Source organism: Poromitra crassiceps (genome assembly GCF_964638095.1).
Source record: "Poromitra crassiceps genome assembly, chromosome: 7".
Classification (NCBI taxonomy): Eukaryota; Metazoa; Chordata; class Actinopteri; order Beryciformes; family Melamphaidae; genus Poromitra; species Poromitra crassiceps.
The window spans coordinates 31,939,505-31,956,129 of NC_139628.1; positions in this window are offsets into that span (position 1 = coordinate 31,939,505).

Sequence of the window (16,625 nt, forward strand, 5' to 3'; positions counted from 1 at the left end):
GGCCTTTACAGGGTCAAACGGAGGGGAGTTTGCAGTTTGTTGACCTGTTGTGGAAATCGAACGGGTGACCTTCCAGTTACAGCACAGTTTCCAACCGCAAGGCGCGGGAGTGGAGAGGCTGGGTGTCAATTTGGGGGGCAGGAGATCTTTGTGTGGCCCCGGAGGGCCCGCCTGGGAAACGCGAGGTTAAAGAGCACTGTGGGGCCTGTAAGAGCGTCGTGATGGGCGCGCGGGGAGTTGCTAATGTGGCGGTAAGAGTTCGTGACTGAGGCTGCCGTTACGGCCACAGCGAGGTCAGGTGCTCTGTGTCGGCTAACGGCGAGCGCTAACCTCTACCCTGCTGCCTCTGAGGCGAAGGGGATCTGGGAAGATGAGAATATTTGTTCCGTTTTGTTCATTTTGTCCCATGTTCACTGCTTCATTTTCTCTTGTCTTCCCTTTTGCTTTGATTCTCTCATCACTATTCATCTAAGCTACAGCTCCATATCACTATTCATCTGTTAAACTACAGCTCCATCACTATTCATATGTTAAACTACGTTCGTTACAAACAAATTTTCGTGGTTGCTCGAAACATCACCTTGGTGCAATAAACAAGATGTTAGATGATGTCACCACTGATGATGAGGTCACCAAGGATGTCAACAGTGATGATGCCACAGTAAGGATGTGATATTTTATGATGATATTGATGATTCCACTGATGATGTCACTCACATATGACGTCACTGTCGGTGATGATTTCATAAATCGTCGATGATGGCATACAGTTCAAGACGGTTCTGCCTGGTGGCCAGGTCACAGCAGTGATGTCATATCTCACTGATGATGTAATGCAATGTGATGTCATGTTCAAGAGCTATAAGAGTCAGCTCTGCCAGCTCTCTGTGTTTGATCGTAAATTCAGTTTCTCTGTCAACTTCTGCAACAGCCTACGTCTAGTCTTTGTTTGCCCACAAGCGTCTGTTGTTAGCTCCAGTTGACCAATCAGGCATCTCGCATGCTACGCGGGCTCGATTCCTAGGCTCACCCGCTGCGTTTGTCTGCAAACAAACTGGAAAAACTCTTTCAATAATTGATTGGGCTTCAGTCGTATCAGCAAATATTGGCTTTAGGTCATGTTTCCATTGGAAGATTATAACAAAAAGATACACTTGGTAATATTCTAATGCCGCGACTAATGGCTATACTATAACAGCTGACATTTCTTCAAATACATCTCCATCACTCTGCATTGCAAAATGTCTTTATTCACAAAATCTTCTCCACCTCAATTGAGTGTAAACACGTCCCCACCCCCCCCCCCCCCCAGCCATGCGGAGGAATTTTCTAAATCGGCTGTTTCCATTCAGCTTTTCTCAGTCAAAATTGACGTAAAAATAGTTGGATGCAAATAAGAATCTGACTAATGAGGCTGAACTCTCCTCCTCCTCGATTCTCTCTGCCTTCCCACACTTTTATCACTCCTCTTACACTGAATCCCCTAAGTTCATCCACCTATTTCTCCCCTCTTTGCTCGCTCGCTCTCGCTCTCGCTCTCTCTCTCTCTCACGCTCTCTCTCTCACTCTCTCTCTCTCTCTCACTCTCTCTCTCTCTCTCTCCGGTCCACGCTTCTCCACTTATTTGCCCCTTGTCTTCTCTAAAAGGTGAAGGGTGCAGGTTTACTATGGGAGTCATGGCCATTACTGTCTGAGAAGGATCTCCGGAGGGAAGAAGGGATGAACGGCGGGGGTGGAGAGAGGGGAGGAGGAGGGGGGATTGTTGGACATAAAAGTGGACAATTATCCTGAACTTTCTCTCTCTCTCCTCCTGCCATCCCTCACTTCCAATTTCCCACGTTTCTTTGAACCTTTTTGCCCTCTCCATTCACTTCCACACACCAGCGTCATTTTCCTTGAATTAAACATATAGCTAAAAGCTGTTGTGTGGTGGGCTGCGCAGAAAACAAATGTAAAAAAAAATCTGTACTCCCGAGCAAAACAAGGAAGCCATTGAGAATTTGCAAATGTGGACAAATGAGGATCTAGCTGTCAAGGAAGTTCGAGTGTTCATCTTCTGTATATATGATCTTTGTGTGCAACACGCGACATAGGAGAACGGCAGGATTGGGGGGGAGTTTTTGTTTTCCCCCCGTTTTGGGCGTGGTTTCTGAATGATGACGTGCTCCGCAGTGTCTCTATTGATGGATTTCAAATTGGCCCCTCCTCTCGTCGCTGCAAAGCATGGGATAGCTGGCGATGTAGCCAATACAAAATGGGCAGCAGCGACAGCAGGCGTCTACATGCGACAAACTTCGCTGTAGTCTGCATGGGCCGTTAGTGCTCAGCCACTAGGTGTCTCGTTGTGGCTCTCTGTTAGCTCTCGCTCGCCGTTCACCATAGAGACAGTCCGCATGTCTGGGAACGCCCACAAAATGTTAAACGGCTGGCGCGCGAGTGGGGTAAAACCGCCCATATATCTCATGGGCTGACTCACCAAAAGACGGTGCTGCGGCTCTAAACTACAGGTTTGGGGGTTCTAGAGCAGAACACACGACGTCTGCTCAGATGTGCGTTTACTGCGGTGGTTAAATCCCCGATCGTGTCTGCCTGGGCTGGGCTATCAGCTAAATTCTAACTTTGCTGAATGGATAGAATGGGGGTTTTTACCCCACCCTGACCCCGCCCCCAGCAAGGCTGAGCCAGCTAAACCAGCGTGGCCTCAACCTACAGTATGCTGTCTTGTGATCAATCACTAGCACGCTAACATGCACACACAGTGAATGATGTGACAGCCAGGAATCATGGGAGATGCAGTCCTTCATCATTTATTCCCCGGTGGCAAAATAACATAGAACACAAACAGGAAACAGCGCAATATTCACACATGCCAAACTAGCTCCAACATAGGAAAGCAAGGAAGAAATGAAAAATATACACAAGGGAATGTGTCGCTGCATCACCGGGGCGCCCGTATTGCATTTCCTTCCTGCTATTGCATCTCCTCCTCTCTCTCTTTCTATCCCCTTCAAACCCCCCCCCCCCCCCCCCCCCCCACACACACACACACACACACCCCGCTCCCACTGATGGCTTCAGCAGACCTCCTCAAATATGAGAACACACACACAGAGTGAGAGAGAGGACGACCCCCCCCACCCCACACACCCACACACACACACACACACACACACACACACACACACAGAGTGAGAGAGAGGAGGATCCCCCCCCCACACACACACACACACAGAGTGAGAGAGAGGACAACCCCCCCCCCCACACACACACACACGAGAGAGGACAATCCCCCCCCCCCCACACACACACAGAGTGAGAGAGAGGACAATCCCCCCCCCCCACACACACACACACACACACACACACACAGAGTGAGAGAGAGGAGGACCCCCCCCCCACACACACACACACACACACACACAGAGTGAGAGAGAGGACAATCAACCCCCACACGGAGTGAGAGAGAGGATGATTACCCCCCACACACACACACACACACAGAGTGAGAGAGAGGAGGACCCCACACACACACACACACACAGAGTGAGAGAGAGGACAACCCCCCCCACACACACACACACACACACACACACACACACACAGAGTGAGAGAGAGGACAATCAACCCCCACACAGAGTGAGAGAGAGGATGATTCCCCCCCCCCCCCCACACACACACACACAGGGGCCCTTTACACGAGGACAGTTTCTGAAAGAAACGACACAATAGCGTTTCCTTCATACCTTTTCCTTCACACCTTCTCCCTGTTTACATGAGCGCCGTTGAATCTTTAAAACGCCGTAATGTACATGCCAGGTCGCTAGGTGGCAGTGTGATCACCTTATTCTTTGCCCATACAAGGACGCTGGGGCATGACGTAATTTCGTAATCGTCTTTCCGGTTTTTAAACACGGAAGTAGAGTCCGCCTACCGCAGTCATTTAGACTTGCCAAAAAGCTTTATTCAAGCTGAGAAAACACTGTCGATGTGCTTTTGTAACTAACATTAAATGCCGACCGGGTACAGCCATCGGCTCCTCGCAGCAGTAACGTTCTGAACATGTAACTGAAGTTGGCCGCAGTGTAGCTTAATTCTGAATGTTGCCAAACTTCATTCATACTGACGTTTTATTTGGTTGCCAACTCGCGCACGGCTATGGCGTAATCGCGTGTGTCGCGTGTGCAGGCACGTCAGAGTTTCTGAAATGTGCCGTTCCAAAGCGATTACATGGAGCCCTCAGCCCCGCTCAGCGGGAAGCATCTCAAACAATTTCACTCTGGAGGGTGGTTCCAAAATGTCTCGTTTCCTAAGCGCGAATTCGCCGTCGCCGTCTAAAAGGGAGGCACTAACGATAAAATAATTCCCCGTTTCCATAGGAAACCGTCCTCGTATAAAGTGCCCCACAGAGTGAGAGAGAGGATGATCCCACACACACACACACACACACACACACACACACACACACACACACACACACAGTGAGAGAGAGGACTCTGAGGGGCCATCGTGGTTCAGAGGCCAAACAAATGTTCTGTCAGATTTATTGGCTGAGCGAGGTTGGTGGCGATCCCACACACACACACACACACACACACACACAAACACACACACGCACGCACACATGGTAAACTTGTGTGTATTTGGAAGTAGTGGCATCACACATCATACACACACACACACACACGCACACACACAAAGACACACTTCATTCCCTCTGCACTATACATGACCCACCTTTACCCGAACCTTAACTTAACATCAACTCGAACCCTATAACCTTAACCTTCACCACTGCATGGCTGACCATAACCTTTCCCCTTTCCCCTCATGCTGACCTGAACCTAGCCTTAAGCTAGCCGTGACCGCTAACTAAAACAGAAAATCACAATAAACTGCGATTTCCGCGAAACAGTCTCACTATAGTGACCACTTTCCCTGTTTTTCTACTCAAGTGGGGACATGTGAGCCTTAGATAGTAGAAACATAGATCACTCACTCACTCACGCACACACACATCCACGCGTGTGCACACACATACACACACACACACACGCATACATGCACGGGCACGCACGCACACTCACACAGGGCCAGCTGGCCTTGTGTCACTGTGACACACACAGTGTGTGTGTGTGTGTGTGTGTGTGTGTGTGTGTGTGTGTGTGTGTGTGTGTGTGTGTGTGTGTGTGCGTGCATGCGTACGTGCGTGCGTACGTGCGTGCGTGCGCGTGTGTGTGTGTGTGTGTCTGTGTGCGTGTGCAGGGAAAGCAAACACAGATACTTTTCAGGTTAGACTGACATCTACTGGTTAATAGCTTGCCATTGCAATCTGCTATAATTGGCTGACGTTTGTTGTTATTGGCTGATGATCGTTGACTAAACAATAAGTAACCATCAGATGTGAGCAGATGGGATTGCAATAACTTTTAACCTAAAAAGTGTTGCTTTCCATTTCCATTTTAAAAGCAATCTTAAGCTGCCTTTACATGACAAGCAATCTTCTTCTTCTTCTCTCACGGCCAGGTAGAGTGGAGAAAGGTAAATAGGTCAAAGTTTAAAGTTGAACTTTGAGCGCTGCAGCGCAAGGTGGCACATTTGAGCGGTGCACGACGCCAAGGGCAGCGCTGTCGCATAGCTGGGAGGCAGCGCTGTCTCCATAGAAAACAATGCGGGTGCAGAACGTTTTACCGCAGATCATGTGTGAGCGACTTTATGACTGGAAGGTTGCCGGTTAAAATCCTGTGACAGGTTGGAAAATGGGTGTGAGAAAAGATCATGCTGAATGAGTACCCCTTTATTGATGACAGATGTGTGTGTGTGTGTGTGTGTGTGTGTGTGTGTGTGTGTGTGTGTGTGTGTGTGTGTGTGTGTGTGTGTGTGTGTGTGTGTGTGTGTGTGTGTGAGTGAGTGAGTGAGTGAGTGAGTGAGTGAGTGAGTGAGTGAGTGAGTGAGTGAGTGATTCTACTATCTAGCTACACATAAGGCTCACATGTCCCTACTCTATGAGAAACTGATGTGAGAACCTCCAGTCATCTCATCACTGCACCGGGCTTTCTCTTTGTTTCGGTCGGACCGTCGCCTCCGTGTTCAACACCTCTGATTGGCTGACCAGACGGCGACGAACGCAAAACAGGAAAATGTGACAGACAGCGCGTCATCAGCTCCAGACAATGGGCAGCTCTTATTGAGAAGGAGTTGAAGCGAACGCACAGCTAGGGCAGAGACACAGCGGCTCAGTGTGGCCGCGCACTGCTGCAAAACAGCTTGAGGAATCAAGGTAAAACACACACAGTGATGCTGGTGGTGACATCAAAGCTACCTCTTGAACTCTGCTGCTTTCAGGAACAGGGAGGCAAAATGGAGCCCAGGAGACCAACACTTTCGGGATCGCGTTACCCGCACGCTAGCCTTGTAACTTTAGACTTTTCACTTTCCCCTTTTCAGGCGTTCGCAGGCGTTCAGCAGGCGCGCTGAACCACAGAAACGCACGGAGAGGAGAGCGCAATAGCAGAATACGCTGCGGCATGCCGGATCATCATTACACGTGTTGAGTGTCAAGTTGAGTTCAAAGTCACAAAGCCACAGTCCCCCCCCCCCCGCGCCCCAATGTATTCCTGTGACCCTAAAATGATCATAAGGTAGAGAGGTCAGAAGGGAAGATGACTATACTGTAAGGCCACATGTGGAGATGTATTTGAGGTCAGAGATTAATCTCGGTTTAAAGGATAAGTTCACCAAAAAATGTAAATTCAGTCAAGTAAAGGCCTCCATACTGCTGGTCGGGCGTAATAGAAGTCTCCAGAAGGCCTGAGATGGAAAGTTGACTTGAAAACAACCTGTTTAGTTGAAATCTTCACTCGAGCCGTGAACTCAAAGGGCCATTTTCACTTTCGCTTTCACTTCAACCCACAGGGTGTAAAATGATGTCTCTTCATGTCAACTTGGCATCTCAGGGCTTCTGGAGACTTGGATTACACCAGAGGAGCAGTATATGGAGGCATTTCATGTTTTTATTGTTTCGGAGAATGATGTAGGCTAACTCTGTTTCCATGGAAAACTCCACAAAAGTTTTGTGGACTAAAAAACTTCCCACAGCCTTCCACCTTCCACCGCATGGGGGCGATTAGGGTTCCTCTCAGAATTCTGACACTCAGGATTCTGACTATTCTCAGTCTCCCCCACACCTAGTCTCGCTGCCAGCCTCCTCTCCCTTCCGTCCGAGGAGTCTGGCGCCGCAGGTCTCCATAGTGGGATTGCGATGGCCGGCGCTTAGCGGCAGTGCCCTTGGAAAATTCACTCACTCACTCACTGCATCGACTCAGGCCGGGATGGCCGCCGTCGGGCACGATGTGGGATCTTCCACACGTCTCGTGCTTCCATCAGGGAGCGTAGCTCCCCAGTTGTTACAGCTCCGCAGTCCTCTTTTAGGGTGTTGACCATGGTCTTAATTGGTCTTCCTGGGTTCATCCTTCCATGAGTTGGTTCCCACAGAATGACTTGGCTAGCAGGCAGCTCAGGGTGTCTCGCGCAGTGGCCTGCTAGCTGTAGTCGCCTGTCTCTTATTTTACTGGTGAGGGATGGTAAGTCATCATAGAGTTGCTTATTTGTGATGTGCTGTGACCAGCAGATGTTAAATGCCATTCGCAGCATCCGCGTGTAGCATCCGTCTATAGATCTTGATGTGGCCTTGGAAAGGGTCCATGTCTCACACCCATAGAGCAGTATGGTCTCTATGGTAGCGACAAAGATCCTTTTCTTGAGCCCCCGGGATAAATTTGAGGTCCAGATCTTCTTGGTGTCATTGGAAAATAGTTTCCAACAATCCAACTTGCCGTTTTCAGCGTGTAGCAACGAGCTAGCGTGTAGGTTTCTGCCGTTAGCTTGCTAGCTAGTTAGCGTTGTTGTTTTCACTGAGGCGGCAGGGCACTATTTACAGCGACACACAGGGAGGAGGGAGCGGAAGCCGCTCTGATTGACATGGTCGGAGCCAATGACAGAGTTTGTAATAAGCCGGGAGCGGACATCCGGCTGCCACCGAAACAGTCGCTCCAATGGGAGAGCATCTGTAGAGCAGGTGAGGGTTTATCCCTGTTGCCTGTTTCCGTGGCGCCAGACTCATCGGACGGACGGAAGGGAGAGGAGGCTGGCCAGCGAGACGACCCCACACCTAAAGATTTTCAAATCCTTGAAGATTATAACAATCTTGAATCTTGAGAGTGCGCACAACTCACGACAGAGATAACCGATTTTTTTTTTTACATTTCAATCTTGGAATGCACACACAATCGCTACCGTCCAGACGCAAACCCCACACACTTGACGATTACGCTGAAGATTGTCACTTGGGACTTAGGATCTCGCAGAAATTATCTTCAGTGTAGCGGTGACTTGACAGCCTCCTCCACCTGGGAAAAGAGACGGGGCTCCGTGTGGAGTGGAGTGGAGGTCTGGAGGAGCGGAGATATTCTTTGAAAAGAGGAGTGAGCAAGCGGTTGTCTGTCAAAAAAAAACAGATGCGTGGAGACCATACAGATACGAGGGTCAGTGGTTATTTTTTGTATTTAGGAGTCAGACAAGATGTTTTGACAGTGATGATTTGGACTCGGAGGAAGGCGAAAATATAACAGAGTGAAGCTGAGGAGGGGAGAGATGCTGCTGCTGGGAGGAGGGGCCAGCTCCTTCCAAGCTCTCTGCTCAAGATCGCCTGTCGAGTTGTAAATATCAAACATGTTTGATATGCCCGATTCACAATCGGGAAGAGCCCGACGAGTCAACAGCAGTCTTTGAACCCCACACACACACTACGGGATCATTTGTGCAGATTATCGGCCCCGACGAGGCTCAAATCGCGAGCACCCCCGAAAGAGTCGGGAGAGGGGAATCTGGGCCACAATCGGGCAAATTGTCGTCACGTCTGGGGGAGGCATACGAAGAAATAAGAGCTGTTGAAGTATTCCATGCCTCACCCATGTGGAGCTCTGGGAGGAGTGACAAGCATACGCATGCTGCCTGAGGTCCACCAGACACAGGTGTGACCAATCTATACCTGCCTTATCAGTTTGACTATATCATGTGGTTGTATATTTCAGTTTATGGATCATTCCAGTGTTTAGCTGATGTATTGTCCATGTATGTCTATTCAATGCCAACTGAGAATTTGAGTTCAAATGCATTTGTGTTAAGTTGAGCAAACATGTGTAACTGTTCTAAATGCCATGTGGATTTCTCTGTGTGCTCTACACAGAGCCCACCACTTGATGATGTTAAAGAGAATGTCCCAGCCACACACAAAACATCTCCTTTTTGTGGAATCTGCTGTCTCCTCTCCCTAAGTCCAGTACCTCATATCCAACAATGAATGTTCCTTGTTCCATCCCTCTCCAATTAGATAGCACCTAAAACACAGACAGAGCGATACAGGGGATGTGATTCAGAAAGTAAGACGGAGACCAACTCTAAGTTTCAACACGTTTGGTTGTTAGTTCTGTTCAAGTTCAAGTTATTTCTTCATTATCTTTTTTATTATAAGTTCCGGCACGATTTGACAAAGATGTTACAGAATATGATATTAGGCTATATGAGATAAAACCAGATCTAAGATGAAACAAGGAACAATGCAAATTAAGGAAATCAAACGGTAGGATACATTTTAAAAAGAACATGTAGAATACATGATGCTGGTCTCCAGTCTTTATACTGTAACTGAAGACTTCAATCAATCAATTTGATATTTATATTAGTGCCAAATCATAACAAGAGTTATCTCAAGGTGCTGGGTAGAATGATGACAAAATCGAGCAAAAAAAGAATTTGATACATTTTAATAAATGTATTTGATTTATTTTAATTTCATTGATTTATTTCGTATTGTTTTTGCGGGGAAAGTCAACGGCCTTTGTAACTGTTGGACAATGAGGCGCTCTACTGGTGGTTAACTGCAAATTCATGGAGTGTGTTGAATGGTAGCTGACCTCTGCCTAATCTCTGACCTGTCACACACACACACACACACACACACACACACACATTCCTGGAAACTTAAGAATCACCATAATTTAGGGGCAAATCTTTCCCCGTGTGTATAAGTGATGTGTATTATATGTGTGTTTGTGTATGTGAATGCCATGTGTGTATTTTGTGTCCGTCAAAGGAATGCCATGTAGTCACCGCGCTAATGTGTGTGTGTGTGTGTGTGTGTGTGTGTGTGTGTGTGTGTGTGTGTGTGTGTGTGCGCGCGCGCGTGCGTGTGTGTGTGTGTGTGCGTGCGTGTAGGTGTGATGTGACCCTGGTGCCCCAGCTGGTATTGTTTAGCGTGAGAGGGAGCAGTCAGACCCTGCGACTGATCTTTCAACACCTTTACAACACACACACACACACACACACACACACACACACACTCTCTCACACACACACACACACACACACACTATCACACACACACACACACACACAAATGAGCTCTCAACACCTCGACTACAAGGCATTCCTGTGACATGTACATGCTAAGGCCACGGGGTCACACACAGGACTGAATGAGTTTCAGTGTGCGCGTATGTGTGTGTGTGTGTGTGCGTATGTGTGTGTGTGTGTGTGTGTGCGTATGTGTGTGTGTGTGTGTGTGTGTGTGTGTGTGTGTTGTCCCACTGATCCCGTTTAAAGCCGCATCTGTAGTCCGTTATGATCTGCTGCTGGATTGCGTAACACTGCGTTGTAAGTAGGAGGAGTGTTGTCGCGGCAGAGAGAGTGAAACCCATGATTTAAAGAGTGATAACCTCTTGACAATTAAATACCAGTTCAATTAAAGCGTTCCTAGACCTCCTGGAACCCCCTCAAAGACCCCTGAAGGGTCTCGGACCAGACATAGGGAACGACCGTACTGGATCATGCACACACGAGAGCAACTTATCCAAATGGTCCTATATGATTCACAGGGGGCTTCAGTCTCATGCCTTGGAATCAAGCCTCAGTTCGAATTGCTTGAGACTTGACTTGATGCATGAAGAGAAGACCTGAGACTTCTTGACTTGGGTTCTGGTGACTTGACTCTGACTTGAAAAGGTTTCTAAAGTCTTGACTTGAGAGCTTGTTTTTGTGTAAAAAGAAAAAGAAAAATAGATTGGTTCCAGCAGACAACTGAATTTAAATTCTGTTTTCTGAATTTACATGGAGCGATTGCATTTATTGAAGGTGAAACTGATTCTAGAAATCAAACTCATGATGCTCTTACCAAGTGTTTTATCCTATTAAAACCATATTGCATTGCAAAAGTCACAGATATTTAGTTTTCTTTTAGATATCTCAGTTTTAGTCTTAGTTTATGATAATAACCTTAGATTGTGAAGGCATTGCCAACACCTTCTCACTCCGAACTCGTACCAGAGCTCTGCTTTGTCACGCGCCTTGTGCGTTTGAGTTAACACGGCCCGGTACCTTGTGAACAGGATGGTGGAAGCTATTAGGGTTAGGGTCTGGATGGTGGTGGGCTTAGGTTCAGGGTTTCCACGGGAGGTCATCATGCCCATAACCCAAAACCAGGCAGAGAGAGGGTCCCCTCTTTCCATCTTTTTTCAGATGACAAGCACTATGGTGTACTTGAACCCACAGGTGCAGAGTGTTTTCAACGGTCCGCCTGTGGTGCGTACCATAAAACGCACACGGTACCGAGGTGCGTTACCTCAAATGCACAAGGCGTGTGACAAAGCGGAGCTCTGGTACGAGTTGGGAGTGAGAACAGCCTGGATCAGTGCTACACGTCGCCGATTCATCAACTATTCCAGGCCATGGCAACACAAACAGACACATTACTGACTAGATACGCTCCTGTGAGAAGATGTCTCCACCAGGAACGCTCAATGAGAAAGATTTGAGCTCTTAGATGCAACTCAGTGCAGGATATAATGTAACTGAGGAGATAACCGTGGAAAAATGTGGAAATCGACAAACCAACGGTCATTATAAAGTCGTACTGTCGCCACGGTTCGCTTGTCCAAACCTCAGGAGGCGACAAGCTGTTAGTGCAGACTTGTTTTCTCTGTAACCAACTGCTGAAGGTAAGTAGCTCTCTCTCTCTCTCTCTCTCTCTCTCTCTCTTTCTCCCTCTCTCTCTCTCTCTCTCTCTTTCTCCATCTCTCTCTCTTTTTCTCCCTCTCTCTCCCTCTCTCTCTCTCTCCAACACATATGACCCCGTAGCTTCAGGGGGCCGAGGCGAAGAGAGGGAACTCTTTTCCATAGACGTCAGAGAACACGGCGCCCGCAATCACACACACACACACACACACACACACACACACACACACACACACGCATGAGGATGACACACACAATAACACAGGATAACACTAACACACACACACACATGCAGAAACACACACTCTGAGGGGGAGAGCATGTTTGTGGTTAGCGCTGAGGAATTACCATAGGCCCATTCCGTCATTCGCCGAAGCTCGGGGGGTAAGGAGGAATAATTCCACCAAAACACCAAAAACCACAATAAAGCATTCTGCTGAGGAAGGGGGAGAGAGGGAGGGAGAGAGAGAGAGAGACAGAGAGGGAGAGAGAGAGAGAGACAGAGAGGGAGAGAGAGAGAGAGAGAATGGAATGGAAAAGAGGGGTGGAGAGACAAGAAAGGGCAGAAAATGTCAAAAACTCAACTGCCATAGAGACCTGAAAGAGAGGGAGTGAGGGAGACAAGGAGGTAGGGAGGGAAGGAAGGAAGGAAGGAACACAGAAAAGATGGAGGCGAGGAGAGAAAGAGAGGGATGGAGGCAGTGAAAACCAGTGTAAACCACCACAAAATAAATAATTAATGAATGTCTTATTTCCTTAAAGGGATGCGCCAAATGTTAATTTTTAGCTGTTGTGGTTGAGCTCTGATTGGATTCCCCCACTCTGATGTGTGAAAACAGTTTTTAAAGAGGAACTGAACGTCAAACAAACTCAAATCTGTGGTGAAGCTCGACATCTAATGACCAAAAGTAGGTTACTGAAGAGGCCATCTGCTATGGGCTGGTCTTTTGTGCCAGGTGATCTTACCACCTGTTGTACTGGATAGAAGGTGACATCACCTGGCACCAAAGACCAGCCAATCGGAGATGGCCTCTTCCCCATACGTTTCATTAATGTCAGGCTTCACCACAGATTCGGGTTTGGGGGTTCGTTATTAACTGTGAGAACTCAGATTCTCACTTTTTTTAACAAAATATAAATTTAAGCAATAAACCCCAAAAGGCCATGTTTACACGGATTTTACAATAGCTAATGGCTGTTCTAAGGCACGACGTGCAGTGGAAACATTATATTTGGCCCAATGACAGACATTGGTGGCTAGTTTCTGCTCTAGAAATATTTTTCGAGTCGGCCTGAAGGTGGTGCTATAATTAAAGGTTTTACATTAAAGGCCATAACTTCCATGCTGTTTGTCAGATTTTCTTCTTCTTCTGTTTTAACATGTTCAGCTGAGCCTGCTCTACAACTAGATGTTTTTAAAGTTTTGGGAAACACATTTTTGACCCCTCCTAGACGTTTTACCGATTTTCACCAAAATCGCAATGTCACATCTATGGACCAAGCTCTAGAAGTTGTCTTTTCTGGATTTTTTTAATAATACTTTCGTTTTGAAGATATTGACTCTTAAAGTTGTGAAACGGCGTGGCCTGTCAGCTAAATTGTCATAACTTCATAACCAATTATCGAATCAATTAAAGAGGGTTGCCGTAAATGCCTACAATGGGCGTGGCCTAACACAATAACAGACGTAACTCCACACACGTTGGCTCAATGATCGCGAAACTTGGCAGATGTATCAAGGGGTATAATTGGACAATGTCCTCAGAACCACTGACACTTTTTAGCGACATCAATGCCGTTTAGAAAAGGCTTGAATCCTTGTAATGGCCGCCTGAGGCTGTATTTATTATTAGTATTGTTGTTGTTATTATTATTAAAATAATGTCTGGCCTTCAACTTCCATCAGTTTAATGCAACTTAAAATTATTCTATTACAAATTTGCCTCATAAAAATTCATGTCAGCCCTAAAATTTTTTTAGCAAACTCAAAAAAAGTATGTGGGGGGAGAGGCAAAAGAAACAAATAGATGGAGGGAGATAGAGCGGTGGAGCGAGGGAGCGATGGAGAGAAAGACATCAACAGAGCTGGCATTGTGCAGAGGGATCAGAGAAAAGAGGTTGACATGCACGGCAGAAGGTCAAGTCACTCAGAGACCTTTTGTGGAAAAAAGTGCAACCAGCAATTACTCCCTCTGCCATCGTGCCTGTCTTCACATTACAGAGAATGTTCACTTTAAAGGAGAACACATGACTCCTCTGTCAGGATGAGCCAATTGGAGACATGTTAAAACCAAGGTGCGGAGAGACTGGGGCACACCGGGAAGAAAGAGAAGGACTGAGAGAGGAGGGGGGGAAACAGAGGGAGTCAGGACAGGTAGAGCAGCAGGTGAGGAGAGAGGGGCTGGGAGCGAGAGAGTGGGGGGGGACAGAAAGAGAAGACAGAAAGAGAAGAGGACAGGGAGGCCAAACTCTCAAGTCTAAACTACCAAGAGTCCAATATAAATGAAAACTAAATATCAAGGACTTTTCAATGTAATATGGGATCAAACGTGGTAAGAGCATAATGAGTTTGATTTCTATAATCAGTTGGAACTTCAATCAATTCAATGATTCCATACAAATCCTGAAAGCAGAATTTCAATTCCAGTCGTCTGCCGGAACAAATCTCATCACTTTCAATCTGAGTCATTTACACAAACACAAGATCTCAAGGCAAGACTTTAGAAACCGTTTCAAGTCACCAAAGTACAAGTCAGAGTCAAGTCCTATAAGTCACCAGAACCCAAGTCAAGTCTCAAGTCTTCTCTTTCGGCATCAAGTCAAGTCGAAAGTGATTACAACTGAGACTCGACTACATAGTCATGTGACTTGAGTCTCTACCTCTGTTAAATACTCAAGACTAAGTGTAACCGAGTTGAATCAGCGCGGATTCCTCGTGAGTCCCGAGTGGTAGCGAGTGGATTGGTTAAACTCACTCCCCAGGTATAAAGGCATGTTAACCAGCTCCGCCAAGGGAGCTAGCTCTCTTGGTGTTGCGGTTAACATGCTGGACTCCCAAGCCGAGGGTCGGCAGTTTGAATCCACCCCTGGACAAGCCCTTAACATGGGTTGCTGCAAGTACCACCTACACAACGCCGTTACATAAGGAGGTCAAAGTTCAAAGTAGCTTCAAAGTCTTTGATAAGTAGGCAAAGAAGAATCATCATACAGTGACATTGTGGCAGCATTTCCTATCTCGTTTCTGTTGTTAGTCACTTAGATTCTTTAATTCACTGTAGATGGTTCTTGTCATCTTGTCATTCCTGTAGTCTCGTTTTTTTTGTTGAGATGTTTTATTCTTTCTTCTTTGTCTCTTTGCATCTCTTCTTCTTCCAGTGTTTTTTTTCATCATCTGCACAAATCAGCAAAACAGAATTACAGCAGAAAACAGACGCCGAGGAGATTTGATCCGGCAGAATAATTTGCCACAATTCCACGACGAGGTGAGGAGAGAGAAATGAAACGGGGATGAGAGTGGGTTGAAAGAAAGGTTATCCAATAGAGAGCCAAAGTCGACGTCACTTCCTGCTTCAGCATGAGTACCAAGAGATTTTCATCCACCATTTATTTTCCCATAGACATCTCGTAAAATGCTTCCAAAAAAAATAGTTTTACTTAGGCAAAACCAAGCGATATAATCAGGGGAGACCATAGAACATTTCACTCGGACCAAACAGCTCGTAGCTCTAGAGGAATGGAGGATTTCGGGAGTGAAATCTGCTTTATTCAGAACATGAACTCGTAGGTACACTATTACATTTCTGACAAGTTAAGATCCTTTCCATTTTGCACATTCAGGAACGCTAAAGTAAAAATAATGAAATATGATTCATGATTATTCTATTGTCAAAGTGAAAAAGGCACACACTGTAGACCTTAAGCCAGGGATACTCAACTTTGCCCAAGGGCCACTTTTGTGAGATGATAGGCCAGGTAATAAACAAGCATTAATATTAAATTTTTCTGTAGCGGATTGTAGGTGTTTGGGGTGTCAACCGGAGTTTATTCTGACAATTGTGTGCACACAGATAGCTAGTTAAGTTAGTTAAGTACATCAGCGGTTGGGGTGGCGAGCAGACAGCATTTGACAATTTAGCTGAAGCTCAGTCAAACTTTATTTCACGTTAGTTTTCATTGCGAATTAGAAAATGGTCGGGGGGCCACTCTGTTCTATCGCGGGCCGCATCTGGCCGTCACGTGGATGCCTTAAGGCATGCACGTGACGTTTCGAGTGACTGCTATTCAGACACGTCAAAGGAATATTTGTTTTTACCTCTTTAAGGTGCAAACATAACAGTACAAGTAAGTCAAAGACAAACAGGACAGACTTATACAAAACAAACTAATAAAAGGAATATTTGTTATTTGGCTGCTGTGACCTCTGAAACCAAGTTCCATGTTTGTTTCCCCCCCACCCCATCGATAATTTTGGCACTTATTACAAGGGAGACCGCAGCAAAGCAATAGAATATTGACTACAAACCAAACCCGGACGCCATAAAACCAATTAGTCAATGCAC